The sequence below is a fragment of the Lissotriton vulgaris genome, chromosome 7, assembly GCF_964263255.1.
Source record: "Lissotriton vulgaris chromosome 7, aLisVul1.2, whole genome shotgun sequence".
NCBI classification, from domain to species: Eukaryota; Metazoa; Chordata; class Amphibia; order Caudata; family Salamandridae; genus Lissotriton; species Lissotriton vulgaris.
This window is the reverse complement of record NC_141695.1, coordinates 102,649,457-102,663,047: the sequence shown is the minus strand read 5'-3', so window position 1 is coordinate 102,663,047 and position 13,591 is coordinate 102,649,457.

Here is a 13,591-nt window from a genome sequence, read left to right as displayed (position 1 = left end):
GAGACCCCCCGCACCGCCGTGCCAAGGGTCGCGGGCCGCGCCTGCCTGACTGCACACGCCCGCTGGCGTCAAGATCCAAGAGTGCCCCCACGTCAGAGTCGCACCCGCCGGTGCCGACTCCCAGCCAAGTGAAGAAGTGCTTCATTTGATCATCAACGGGCTCGGGGCCCGCAACTTGTGTTTTCCCCGTCATCGAGCCGCTTCCTGACATCGAGCCGAGAAGTCTCCGTGTGCCCGGAGCCCCCACGGGTGAGTGAGAGCTGTGTGCTCCGTCTGCACTCCCCGTCAGGGACCCCGAGCTTCCTCCTACCTTCCGCGCTGATCCCTGAGTCCTTCCGCACCGCTGGGCCGGCCCGCAGCTGACTCTGTCCTCAAGCCGCAAAGAAGAGCCGGGCCCGGCACAGGCGCGCTCACGCCCGATGCGTGAGCAGCGGTAGGAGCCGCGTCATTTGCACGAAGGAGAGCCCGGGAGGCGGTGCAAGGCACGCCGAAGGCCCGGGGTGGGCTCAGAACTTACAGAACGGAGAGAGACTATCTTGTGGGAAAGGGATAACGCGCATAAGAACTAATTACAGAAGTAAAGTAAACGAACTATCTGGAAACTCGTAACTAAGAAGAAAAGAAAAGTGCCTATTTACAATCTGTGGTGCTACAAAAACGTTATTTGGTCTTGTGATAAGTCTGCTGCTATATATATATTTATTTTTACATAAAGAACCATATTTTGATATATTCACAGCCTGGTGTCCATTTGTGGGGGGATTGGTACATTTTGCTGTGTGTGTGATTACAAATGCTTAACTGAATAACGCCTGAAGAATAGCCTTGGCTGCTCACGCCACGCACCTAGAGGGTGAGCAAGGGTAATTCTAAGGGGTCATCCTTTGCCCTGACTTAGAGGAGAGGGTCCCTGCTTGCCACAAGTACCTACTTGCGCCAACCAGAGACGCCCAATTCTAACACCACGTCACCTGAGCTCCCTGCTATACTTTCTTTCTCTTCAGTTTTAGGTTATCTCTTGTATTTTTTTTTCCTTTTCAGTTCAAGAGGGAGAAGGGATGGTACAATTTGGGGGTGGGGATGTTGGGAACATTTTCCCTTATTAACCCTGGCAATGCTTAATGAGAAGCGACAGGAGGGTGTACATGAATTACCAAAAAACATTGGTAATTGATATAGATATTGGGAAGCTATAAAGGGATGAATGTATTGCCATGTTCTATATCGGAAAGTCAATAAAAATATATGTGACAAAAAAAATACCAAACCCTGGAAATTTGGTTTAATGTGAGAGATGGATGTGGGGGAGATGGAGGATATGGACTGGGAGGCAGTCCTGATGCACCCCTGTGAAGTGGCAATACAGGCACAGTTTCAGCTGATTCAATTTAAAATCCTGCATAGGGTCTTTTATGATAGACAGCTTCATGCCATGGGAATAGCGCCTGATCCCTCCTGCCTAAGATGTGCTGACGAGGAAGGCTCCTTTTTCCATACAATCTGGAGTTGCCCTAAAGCCCAACTCACTTAGAGAGCCATTACTAGGCAACTCCGCCATGAATGACCTTCCCCTCCCTTTGGACCCCAAATACATTATACTAGAAATCCCCTGCGATGTTGATTTACCAGAAGCCCAACTGATACTCTGTAACCTGCCCTGGTGCTGACTTAGAGAGACTTATCCCACCACTGGGGATCGGCAGAGAGCCCTACGGTTCAAGAATGGATGTCCCAGAAAGTTCCATAAAATATGGGGTAAATGGATCACACATTATTCTTTTGAATAACCACTGCAAGGGTAGGAAAGTAGGTGGGCCTCCAATGTGGGGTGATAGCCACACTCTGCATGGTATTGTGTTCGTCTCTTGGAGAATATCTTTACAGTGGACTACGACTTGGACTGGACTGAAATGTGACCGGTGTGTGGGTGTGTGTGGGGGGGGGGGGAACTTGTTGGGAATCCTATACTGCATTGTTTGTCAGTGATTATATTGTGGGAGCCTCCTCGGGGCAATTAGCCCTTGTACTTGTACTGCGTCATTATCAAATTACTACCATTTTAAACAAGCATTTGCAATGCAATAGGTCTCGTATTGTAAAAGTTTGAGCTGTTGGCATTGCTAATAATAATGCAACACTAGTAGCTAAAAGATTCAGTAATGTGAGACCTATTGCATTGCAATCGTTTTTTTTTCGGTTTTTTTTTATATAGCACAAACTACACACAAAACCACACATACAACCACACCAAGCATTGGCATAGCCAATAGTTCTCGCTTTTGGGACCTTCTAAGTATTTTTTCTTTATGCAGCATAATATTCTTTGTGCAACCACATCAACTGTTGCGTAGCTAAACAATTATAAGGTCCCAAAGGCGAAACCTATTGGCTATGCCAATGCTTTGTGTGGTTGTGTGTGTGTGTGGTTGTGTGTGTGGCTGTGTGTGTGGTTGCGTGTGTGGTTGTGCGTGTGTGGTTGTGCTTGTGTGGTTGTGTGTGTGTGGTTGTGTGTGTGTGTGGTTGTGGGTGTGTTTGTGGGGGTGTGTTTGTGGGTGCGTGTTTGGGTGTGGGTGCGGTTGTGGGTGCTTGTGTGGGTTTGTATGTGGAATAGCCAATAGGTCTCGCTTTTGGGACCTTATAAGTGTTTAGTTATGCACCACAATATCCTTGGTGCAACAACCTCTACTGTTGCCTGGCTAAACACTTATAAGGTCCTAAAGGCAAAACATAGTGGTTGTTGAAGCAGCTACAGAATGGAATGTGAATGCCTCACGAATGTATATATGGGGGGGGGCTAAAATGGCCACAGTATAAACCACGGTGATGTATGGGAGTGTTGCACTGCAACAACACACTGCAGCGCATTACAGTACAGCAATGCAGGACAATATTGCATATGGAAGTGCTGGAATAATTAACGTGCAGCATTGCATGAAAGCACTGCAGGCACTGAAGCACCGAAATACCCAAGATGGGGAGCTGTCCAGTCTGGTCTTCGGGCAGTGCGGACATTCTTAGAGTCACAGTGATGCACTGAGCAACACTACAGCAGATGCTTGTGTAACCAACTGGCACTCTGCATGAAAGGGTTCATGAGCTCATGCAAGTATGAGGCCTCTCCTTGGAAAGGGTGGGGGTAGGGGGTGCCACAATCTGTACTGTGTGCATTATTGACTGAGGAATTGTCGAAATCTCAGGGCACACTAAGACTACTGGGGCGATGTGTCGCTTCCACATTACACCATCAGTAATCGTGCCACAGGTCCCGCATGGCAGAGTTCATTGCCCACAAAAAGGATTCCACAAAACAACGGTACACTAAACTAAAATGGGATGAAATCGATCAAACAAAAAAATACCTCTAGCAGATCAGTGCTGTTCTGTTTACACATACGGTGGCACTTTAAAATAAAAAAAAGATTTTCAGGGCCATCGGAGCTTGGAAACACGAGCGCTCGTGAAGCCACTATAAGCAGCACGGCACATTACGTAGGAATAAAAAGAAATGACAGGGCTGTCGGAGTCCTGGGATTGAAAACACAACGATTGGATAAAAAAAAAATTTATAGGGCCGCCTGAGCTTGGAAACACGAGTACTTACTAAAACTAGTGACAAACGACGGAAGTGGGTAACCAGGACAAAAATGCCCAATTTCAGTAAGAAAGAAAATACATAGAGCCGACACGATAACATGGCGTATGCTTTACAATCACAGCAATGGCAAATGCATTTACGGAAAGATGTGAGTCGAGGCAAGGGGGGTCATAAATAAGTCACTTCTCCAAAGAGTGTAAGTCTCGCCCAGTGAAGGAAGTTATACTGCCAGCTGCTGTTCAGTAAGAAAATTGGTTGTGATTTCGGCACCACGCACGCCTATCTCGTGACGACCGCCTATGCTAAAAAGCACTTAATTTGCATAAACACAGCCAGCACACGAGTAGTCCAGCTCACAGCTCGGTGCATTCAAATAGATTTCTCATTTAATGAAAAGAGTCGATTCCAAAATACAAATCTAAGACTGAAATGGTAAACTATTTTGAGATAATAATGTGACAGTGCGATAACAGAATGATTGGAAGAAACTCGTCTTGATGGATTTACTGAGTGCAGCTTGTTGGCATTAATGGCGGTTCATTTCCCTTCCCTCTAGCGGTCAAACCTCACTTTTGCATTGAAGGAAATTACAGCTGCAGCAGCTTTAGAGCATGGCTTAATGAAGTATAAAGTGCTCTTTTCTCTCAGAATGCGCAAAGAGGAATTACTGTCAGTAATCATGCCACAGGTCCCGCATGGCAGAGTTCATTACGTAGGAATAAAAAGAAATGACAGGGCTGTCTGAGTCCTGGGATTGAAAACCTGATTGGATAAAAAACAAGCTGAAGAAGCAGTGTCGCCGGCGGGAGCGAAACCAGGAAGTCAGGCATCCTTGCTTGTGACATGGGCGGGGCCTGTGACGCGTCCGGAAGAGGCCGGTGTTGCTCGTTGATGCGGGCCCCCATCATGGAGGGAGAGCCCTGCGGTAGTGTGAAAATACAAAGAAGTGCCCCGCGTGTGGAGATGCGCCGGAAGGAAAGAAGCGCGTGAGCCCGTGAGTGGTGTTGGTGGTGGGGGAGGGGGGTGCATGCATGTGTGTGTGTGTGTGTGTGTGTGTGTGCGCGCACGCGTGCCTGCCTGCGTGTGTATGTGTGTCTGTGGGCGTGGCTGCATGTTTGCGGGGATTCGGAGCCAGGGGACGGGCAGCCAGATACTAAAGCGCGAGGCACGCTCACACGGACAAATCTGAGACAGTAGAGGCGCGTGGCCGACTGCTGTCTCAGATTCCCCCGAAACTAACAACAATAGGTCCTGAGCTAGACAGCGCATGCTACGCATGCGCAGCTCTACGCTCGACCTAACAAGCATTTACAATGCAATAGGTCTCACATTATAAAAGTTTGAGCTGTTGGCATTGCTAATAATAATGCAACACTAGTAGCTAAAAGATTCAGTAATGTGAGACCTATTGCATTGCAATAGTTTTTTTTCAGTTTTTTTTATATAGCACAAACTACACACAAAACAATACACACAACCACACCAAGCATTGGCATAGCCAATAGTTCTCGCTTTTGGGACCTTCTAAGTATTTTGTTATGCAGCATAATATCCGTTGTGCAACCACATCAACTGTTGCGTAGCTAAACACTTATAAGGTCCCAAAGGCGAAACCTATTGGCTATGCCAATGCTTTGTGTGGTTGTGTGTGTGTGTGTGGTTGTGTGTGTGGCTGTGTGTGTGGTTGTGTGTGTGGTTGTGCGTGTGTGGTTGTGCGTGTGTGGTTGTGTGGGTGTGGTTGTGTGGGTGTGGTTGTTATGTGTGTGGTTGTGGGTGTGGGTGCGGGTGTGTTTGTGGGGGTGTGTTTGGGTGCGGGTGCACTTGTGGGTGCGTGTGTGGGCTTGTATGTGGCATAGCCAATAGGTCTCGCTTTTGGGACCTTATAAGTGTTTAGTTATGCACCACAATATCCTTGGTGCAACAACCTCTACTGTTGCCTGGCTAAACACTTATAAGGTCCTAAAGGCAAAACCTAGTGGTTGTTGAAGCAGCTACAGAATGGAATGTGAATGCCTCACAAATGTATATATGGGGGGGGGGGGGGCTAAAATGGCCACAGTATAAACCACGGTGATGTATGGGAGTGTTGCACTGCAACAACACACTGCAGCGCATTACAGTACAGCAATGCAGGACAATATTGCATATGGAAGTGCTGGAATAATTAACGTGCAGCATTGCATGAAAGCACTGCAGGCACTGAAGCACCAAAATACCCAAGATGGGGAGCTGTCCAGTCTGGTCTTCGGGCAGTGCGGACATTCCTAGAGTCACAGTGATGCACTGAGCAACACTGAAGCAGATGCTTGTGTAACCAACTGGCACTCTGCATGAAAGGGTTCATGAGCTCATGCAAGTATGAGGCCTCTCCTTGGAAAGGGTGGGGTTAGGGGGTGCCACAATCTGTACTGTGTGCATAATTGACTGAGGAATTGTCAAAACCTCAGGGCACACTAAAACTACTGGGGCGATGTTTCGCTTCCACATTACAACTATCAGTAATCATGCCACAGGTCCCACATGGCAGAGTTCATTGCCCACAAAAAGGATTCCACAAAACCACGGTACACTAAACTAAAATGGGATGAAATCGATCAAACAAATAAAATACCCCTAGCAGATCAGTGCTGTTCTATTTACACATACGGTGGCACTTTAAAATAAAAAAAAGATTTTCAGGGCCGTCGGAGCTTGGAAACACGAGCGCTCGTGAAGCCACTATAAGCAGCACGGCACATTACATAGGAATAAAAAGAAATGACAGGGCTGTCGAAGTCCTGGGATTGAAAACACAACGATTGGATAAAAAAAAATGTATAGGGCCGCCTGAGCTTGGAAACACGAGTGCTCACTAAAACTAGTGACAAACGACGGAAGTAGGTAACCAGCACAAAAATGCCCAATTTCAGTAAGAAAGAAAATACATAGAGCCGACACGATAACATGGCGTGCGCTTTACAATCACAGCAATGGCAAATGCATTTACGGAAAGATGTGAGTCGAGGCAAGGGGAGTCATAAATTAGTCACTTCTCCAAAGAGTGTAAGTTTCGCCCAGTGAAGGAAGTTATACTGCCAACTGCTGTTCAGTCAGAAAATTGGTTGTGATTTGGGCACCACGCACGCCTATCGCGTGACGACTGCCTATGCTAAAAAGCACTTAATTTGCATGAACACAGCCAGCACACGAGTAGTCCAGGTCACAGCTCGGTGCATTCAAATAGACTTATCATTTAATGAAAAGAGTCGATTCCAAAATAGAAATCTAAGACTGGAATGGTAAACTATTTTGAGATAATAATGTGACAGTGCGATAACAGAATGATTGGAAGAAACTCGTCTTGATGGATTTACTGAGCGCAGCTTGTTGGCATTAATGGCTGTTCATTTCCCTTCCCTCTCGCGGTCAAACCTCACTTTGGCATTGAAGGAAATTACAGCTGCAGCAGCTTTAGAGCATGGCTTAATGAAGTATAAACTGCCCTTTTCTTTCAGAATGCGCAAAGAGGAATTACTGTCAGTAATCATGCCACAGGTCCCGCATGGCAGAGTTCATTACATAGGAATAAAAAGAAATGACAGGGCGGTCGGAGTCCTGGGATTGAAAACCTGATTGGATAAAAAACAAGCTGAAGAAGCAGTGTCGCCGGCGGGGGCGAAACCAGGAAGTCAGGCATCCTTGCCCGTGACATGGGTGGGGCCTGTGACGCGTCCGGAAGAGGCCGGTGTTGCTTGTTGATGCGGGGCTCCCATCATGGAGGGAGAGCCCCGCGGTAGCGTGAAAATACAGAGAAGTGACCCGCATGTGGAGATGCGCCGGAGAAAAGGAGCGCAGCGAGGCGACGCGACAAACGAGTACGGTGAGTGGAGGGGGGGTTATGTGTGTCTGTGTGTGTGCGTGTGTGCATGTGTGTGCGCGTGAGCCCGTGAGTGGTGGTGGTGGTGGGGGAGGGGGGTGCATGCGCGTGTGTGTGTGTGCGCGCGCGTGCCTGCCTGTGTGTGTGTGTGTCTGTGTGTGTGTGCGTGCACGCGCGTGCCTTCCTGCGTGTGTGTGTGTGTGTCTGTGGGCGTGCCTGCATGTTTGCGGGGATTCGGAGCAGCCAGATACTAAAGCGCGAGGCGCGCACACGCGGACAAATCTGAGACAGCAGAGGCGCGTGGCCGACTGCTGTCTCAGATTTCCCCGAAACTAACAACAATAGGTCCTGAGCTAGACAGCACATGCTACACATGCGCAGCTCTACGCTCGACCTAAAAACACTCTGAGCACGCAGTTTGATGTTTGAGCCTAGAAATGAGCAACATAAAAGTAATAATTACATTAAAAAATCCACATTTATTTCAGGATTCGAGTCATCAGCTCACTGCAACTTGTGAGAGAAGCTCCCGCTCTTAAAAGGCATGTGTAAAAGAGAGGGCACTTAGTAGGTTTCAGAAGTCACTGTGGATGAGACCGACAGTCTAGTCTATCAAAGGCACGAACAAAAGTGGTTAGGATTAATTATGTTTTCTTTGCTTTCATTCAAATCAAAATAGGCTGTATTCGATTTTAGAAATATAGAATCATAAAAACAAGACAGATAAATAACATGTTCCTCAACCACTCAACCACTCAACACTGTAACCTCAACCACTCAACACTGTACGCGAAGAACCCTCCTGTGAAGACTTCTCCGCTTTCTTTATCCAAAAAACTGACAACATGAAGAGCGATCTCCTCATTGACACAAGCCTCTACTCCAAACCCCAATGTATAGCACCCACTCAACCAAAAAACAATGCTACATGGTCAACCTTTGGCACCTACTCTGAAGAAGAAATTGGCAAACTGCTCAGCACTTTGAAACCATCCAATCACCTCACGGACCCCCTTCCTGCTAACGCTGTTAAAGACTTTTCCCCTCTGCTTCTCCCACTCTGGACTAAAATTATCAACAGCTCACTTCAACAAGGAACCATCCCTGACTCCCTCAAAGTTGGACAGGTCACACCCTTACTAAAGAAACCTACAGCCGACTCTTCTGATCTGAACAATTACCGTCCCATTACTAATATTCCCACTCTCGCCAAACTGCTGGAAAAATGCGCACAACTACAAATGGCTAAACACATTGAACAGTTCGATCTCCTCAACCCTCATCAATCAGGCTTCCGAGCAGGACACAGTACAGAGACTGCTATGACTCACATCATTGACGACGCACTTCAAATGCTAGACCAATACGACACATGCCTCCTCATCCTTCTTGATCTCTCTTCAGCATTCGACACCGTTAAACATGAGAATCTACTCAAACTACTAAACGCAAGAATGGGTTTATCTGGAACTGTTCTCAAGTGGTTCACTACCTTTCTACACAACAGGTCACAAAAATTCAAGAGCAACAACCTGATGTCCTCGCCAATACCTGTAACGCTAGGCATACCCCAAGGATCCTCCCTATCTCCGACTCTGTTCAACCTAGTTATGGAACCTCTCACCCCCTTGCTACAAGCATCCAATGTACACTTTCACATGTACGGCGATGACACCCAACTTTATCTCAAATTACAATCCCCCAAAGACATTCTGCTCCTGAACTCAACTATCAGAAGCACCCAATCCTGGCTTGCCGACAATCATCTCAAACTCAATGCGCTGAAAACAGAGTTCCTTCTGATCTCGCCTCCACCTAACCGCACTCAATGTCCAACCCACCATCGTGGACTCTGCTAAATCTTTAGGCATAACACTCGACACCAATCTCAACATGCAGCAACATATCAGCAAGGCAACTAAGGGAGCGAACTTCCAAATAAATACCCTGAGGAAACTTAAACCCTTCCTCCCAGCCAAAGACTTCCAAACCGCAGTACAAGCACTAGTCATCCCTCGAATTGAATATGGCAGCATCGCCCTCTGCGGACTCCCCCTAACTACTACCGCACCACTAAGAGCTTCTCTAAACGATGCAGCGAAACTCATCACTGGGTCAAAAAAGCACTCTCACATTTCCCCTGACTTGAAATCCCTGAACTGGTTGCCTTTTGAAGCCAGAATACATCTGAAAATCGCCTGCTTGACACACAAGGCGGTACACCAGAACTCACCCGCCTACCTCTCTCAGAAGCTGACAATCTCTGGCGGCGCCAGAAACACTAGAGGCACAAACAAGCTTCTGCTGAAACCTCGAAGATTCCGGAAGGAAAAAACCTATAAACGCTCCTTCTCAGGAATGGCACCCAGGATCTGGAACTCACTCCCTCCTGAAACCAGGCTCATCTCTTCCACAACACTCTTTAAAAAAGAAGTAAAAGATATCCACATAGCTAAATACACCTGAACTATTACTTCAGACTCTTTAAAGACTCTGCACCGATCTGTACTACTTGTTTGACCCCATTGCTTTTTTGTATTACTTGTGTTATTGATTTACATGATTGGTTGCCCCCACTTATTTGTACTGTTCGCTTCATTGACTTACTTGTTTGACTATGCTCCCTCATGTACCCCTTATATGTAAAGCGCTCTGATATCTGCAAAGATCTTGTCCGCGCTATATAAAACTAAAATAAAATAAAAATAAATAAATAAATAAAATGTTAAAATATTCTTTGCTAAAAGTACAATTGCACTATACTACTATATCTTGTTTATTTGTAAGTGCGCTTAATCTAAGCGGATAAATGAATTCCTCATTTAGAAAGAAGAAAACAAAAATATACACTACATACATACAGAATAATCCTACACAATAAAATATGGTCTACTTTCTAATAAGGTTGAACATTAATGCTTTTCTTCACTCTCAATATACTTTTTAAGTAACCAACCATAACTCCAATGCAGTAATCGCTTTCCAATAATTGCAAATATAACACAGCCAGTCGACATTGTCTCCATCCCCCCTCCTTAGTAGGGGCAGAAACCATCTTGACCTTTCAGTAACATAACATTTACAGAATAAAATTACATGAATATTTTGATTGTGTGGACATATCGTCGCAGGGACAGCAACATAATTCTCTGGACCAGTTGTTAATCGCTGGGTAGCTAATTAATCGAAAAAAGTCCCAAATCTTAAACAGGTTAAAACGTAACTACCATATCCCGCTAAACATCTTGAGAGGTATGGTTGCATGTCATAGGTTGATTAAATCAAGTGATGCTGAATTACTGTGGGTTTTTTCATCTCCAGTGCAAATCTGATTGTCTCTACGTGGGACATGCATATAGCTTTGAATTCTTTCCTGGAGATAGAGTTCATTTTCTCTGGGAAGGTATAGTAAGCCAAGTGACCGAGATCATTCATACAGTTTTTTACACAATTCAACCAAGGAATCTTGGTAGCATAGTCCAACTTCATTGAGTCTTTGATTATTTCTTGGTTAAGACCTGTGCTACTGGTGGTCCAAATCCTGTGCCAAAGTAGCACTGGTTGTACTTTAATAAGATCTGTGACGTACAATACACTCTGCTCACTGTGAGAATTAAACACAGGGGAACAGGCAGGTGCTGCTAGAATAAACCTTAAAAAGGCGTTTTCAACATATTGAATAGGGGCAGGATCATGAAAGGCCTAGATTCCAGCCCCATAGATAGCAGTACTCACACATTTTGTCTGATATATCTGGAGGAGAATCCCATGGAGGCCTTTTACCCATTTTTGTTTTTTTTAATTAACCAGGGCCGTGGTCGACTTCATAAACAGAAGGCTTAGACTCTTGACCGCTTGACTCCAAGAACCAGTGCGATCAAATAGGACACCCAGAAATGGAAACGTATTTGTGGATTCCACCCCACCCACCCCAAGTGGCAGAGTCCTCAGTTTCTGTTTTCCCCTCCCGCAGGTCATAACAAAAGTTTTTTGGGCATTCAATTTTAGTCCCAAACAGTCCATAAAACTGGTATAGAGGCAAGGGCTTTTTGTAGAAATAGTTGTGTACGGGCCATAAGCACTGCGTCGTCTCCATAGAGAAGGAAGACTATCAGGTGCTTGTTAATATACGGTGGGTCCCTCGACTTTCCCAATTCCCGTTCCAATGTGTTAGTATAAAGAGTGAACAGGAATGGCGCCAGGATGCAGCCATGCCCGACACCCCTCTCTACTCCAAACAACGCAGTACATACTACTTTGGTTCCATATGGAACCTTGGCGGTAGCCCCAGTAAAAGATTATCGCAAAAACTGTACCAGAAGTGGATCAACCTTTAGAACAATCCGGATGTTCCACAATTTACTGTGTATAAAACAGTCAAAAGCAGCTGTAAGGTCTGCAAACGCCAAATAAAGTTTTCCTGCTTTTGCCTGGGTACATTTACCAATTAGGATACTAAGATTGAGTACCTGTTCATTAGTTCCTAGCCCATGCCTGAAGCCACATTGAACATCACTTAAAATATTATTTTCCTCTGCCCAAACTTGCAACCATTCCAGAACAATCCTTCCTTCTTCCTTCAAGGAATCCAATAGCGATATTGGACGGTAGCAAGCAGGGTTTCCCCGTTCACCTTTTTTAAAAATAGGTACAATTATAGATTCCAACCAAGTTTTAATAAAACTTTTGCGCAGCAAACCTGAAGGACCTGTGTTATTAACGGGGTCCATAATGGAGGATTCGATTTGAACTTATCAACTGGCACCTCGTCTGGGCCTGGGGCATTTCCACTCTTGCTTGCGATTTTTGCTCCGATTACCTCCTTTTGCGTGATTTGGAAATCAGTGAGTGGAATGACAGGCAGACCACCGCCTGTTGGTTTGCACAAGTTATTACGCTTTCTCTATTCTCCTGTTTATAAACATTTGAGAAGAAATCAACCAATGTCTTCTCATCCGTTGCCACCTCAATCGATGGGTCCTTAGTCTTTCTAAAAAACGGTGCATTCACTGCCTCCAAAAAGAGGTGCTGTCCTTACTCATAGACTAAAAGGTGCCTTAAAAGAAACAAGGGGTTCTAATTACTGGAACAGAAAAGTTTTAAGCTGTTTACGGAAGCTAGATAGATTAGGATTGATTCTCATATATAGAGGAAGAGTGTTCCACGGCTTTGATACGTTATAATGGCTCTGTAAATTCCAGGGTTCTTGGCCAGAGATGCAGATGAAGAACGAAGCGCTTTATTGGGCAGATAAGGGGAGATCCAAGAGTGATTGATTTCTGGGCCTAATTTCCAGAAAGCTTGGTGAGCAATACACAGGGATTTGAACTTCACTCTTTCCCTGATGGGCAACCAGGGCAACGCTCTTAACCCAGTCTTTATTGACGTTCTTCGTGGGACTCCAAGTAGTGCGCGAGCTGCGCAATTTTGGGTGCGTTGAAGTTTTTGTAGGCTATAGTCTGGTGCCCCAAAGTACAGGGTGTTGCTGAAGTCCAGGCGGGATTGAACAAGGCCCTGTATAATTATCTGCTTGCCCTCAAACGGAAGAAGGGGAAGAATTTTTTTTATCACCCTGAGGAGGCCAAAGCAGGTGGCCGCCACCTTGGTAGCCTGTGTATTGAAGGTCAATGACTTATCTAACCATACCCCCAGACTTTTGATGTTGTCTCAGGGGGCAGGAACTGCACCCATGCTCATGGGCCACAACAGCTCCAAAGTGGAGGGGGCTGCCGGGCCCAAGAGCAGGAGCTCGGTCTTATCGTCATTGAGCTTCAAACAGGAGCCCACCATCCAGCTCTTAACCTCTTCCAAGCACACTGCTAAATTAGGCAGTGATTGGAGACCACTAGCTGGGTGTCATCCGCATAGGAAATGATGTTAATACCATGCGGACGAACAATCCCAGCCAGCGGTCTCATATATGCATTGAAGAGCGTAGGGCTCAGTGAAGAACCCTGAGGTACTCCACACCCTAGAGGCCTGCTTGACGAGACGGATGTGCCATCAAAGACCTGGAAGGTTCTATCCGTTAGAAAAGACTTGAACCAAGCCATGGCTTCTCCGGACACACCCAGGTCGGCGAGACGGTTCACAAGAATTTTGTGATGAACCGTACAAAAGCGGCACTCAGATCGAGGAGG